The sequence below is a fragment of the Pipistrellus hanaki genome, assembly GCF_964339955.1.
Source record: "Pipistrellus hanaki genome assembly, chromosome: 5".
In the NCBI taxonomy this organism is placed as follows: Eukaryota; Metazoa; Chordata; class Mammalia; order Chiroptera; family Vespertilionidae; genus Pipistrellus; species Pipistrellus hanaki.
In genome coordinates, this window is record NC_140507.1 from 14,744,665 (window position 1) to 14,746,752 (window position 2,088).

Here is a 2,088-nt window from a genome sequence, read left to right on the forward strand (position 1 = left end):
CATTTTAAATAGCAAAATCAACAAAAAGCAGAAAAACATAAAACATGGCACTACATGGACTGTGAAAGGACGATTGTTTACATTATGACAGCTGAGACAAGCATTGTCATGTGTCATAGATGTGGTTCCACATAAGAAAGCCAGGACCTTGTTCTGCCTCATTGGGAAAGTGTGCCATGGTGAGCTCAAAATGCATACCACACTGCACTTGTCTGTGAAAACACTGCAAGTGTTGACTTTGGAGTTATTGTAAATTCTGCAAAGAACATAGGGATGCATATATCTTTTTGAATCAGTGTTTTTTACTTCTTTGGATAAATAACCCAGAAGTGGGATTGCTGGGTCATATGGTAGTTCTATTTTTAATTTCAAGGAAACTTCATACTGTTTTCCATAATGTCTACACCAGCTTACAATTCCATCAATAGTGTACAAGGTTCCCTTTTCTCTACCTCCTCATCAACACACATTCTTTGTTGTTTTTTTGATGATAGCCATTCTGACAGGTGTGTGCTGATCTTGTTGTGGCTTAGATTTGCATTTCCCTGATGATCAGTGAGATTGAACATCTTTTGATGTGTCTGTTGGCCATCTGCCTGTCTTCTTTGGAGAATTGTCTATAAATAGATAGAAACTTGATAAAATAAACTTCAACATAAAACACTTAAATTTTGATGTAAAACCACTTTTAGGAATGCCAAAACCTATTAGGTGTTAATTCTCTTATTTTCCAATTTGTCAAAAAATACTGGCTATGGGTTTTAGAATCCTCAGTGATAGTAGAAATGAAGTCATCCCCAATTGAAACAGGTTTCCAAGAATCAGTAATTCTGTGATTTACTGGTTTTATGATACAAATAAAGGACTAGTGCATGAAATTTGTGCATGGGGAAGGGGTTGTCCCTCAGCCCAGCCTGCACCCTCTCCAATCTGGGACTCCTTGAGGGATGCCCAACCGCCTATTTAGGTCCGATCCCACCAGGCCTCTGCCTGATTGCCCCTAACTACTGCCTTCCAGCCTGACCACCCCCTAACCACTCCCCAACCAGCCTGATCAATGCCTAACTGCTCCCTGGCGGCATGATTGCCTATAACTGTCCTCCCCTGATGGCCTGGTCATCCCTAACTACACTCACCTGCCAGTTTGGTCACCCCCCAATTGCCCTCCATTGCAGGACTGGGTCCCCCCCAACTGCCCTTCCTTGCTGGCCTGGTCTTCCCCAACTGCCCTCTTCTGCTGGTCTGGTTATTCCCAACTGCTCACAACTGCCCTCCCCTGCAGACCATCTTGTGTTGGCCATCTTTGACTACATGAGGGTGGCCATCTTGTGTCTTGGAGTGATGGTCAATTTGCATATTACTCTTTTATTATATAGGATGGCAGTGACAATTATGATTCCTAGCTAAATCTGAGAACTTATATATATCAGGCACTATGCTACATAATTTAAATGCATCATTTCTTGCATTCCCGTGACTATTATACAGGGGGCGGGAGAAGATCCTGAAGTAATCTTAATTTATGACTAGGCTGGGAGGTGGAAAACTCCAGGATTCAAGACTGAGCCATGAGTTAATATAACACAGAATATGGGAATGAATTTTGAGTAAGCACCAGTTTCTACCATGTTTTATATCCATTGCTAGGATAGAAGCATTGAAGCAATTAGAGGAATATTAATGTTTGATATGGTTTTTAAACTGTTTCAATGTGTGGTATATAGCACATTTTTATTAGTGCTTTCATTTCCCTGTATAACTGATCTTGTGACAAAAATCCATTTCTATATATTTTATCCAGTAAAGTAGAAGATACCAATGACTTTTAGATGTTCTTCATCATTCTTCTAATGCATTGCTCTTAGTTTCTATAGCCACTATGGATATATAATAAAATAGAACTCTTTGTTTATTGTCCTATTCTGTGAGAACTCCTCAGTTTCACTGCTAGGCGTGTCCTCCAGGCCTCGCTGAGAGAACATTGGGTTCACTTAGGCATCTTTTGTAGGCAATAGCATTGGAAGCATCATTCATGCTTAATGTGAGGTACAGTGGTCATAGCATCAATAGTGATACAAAGATCCAATA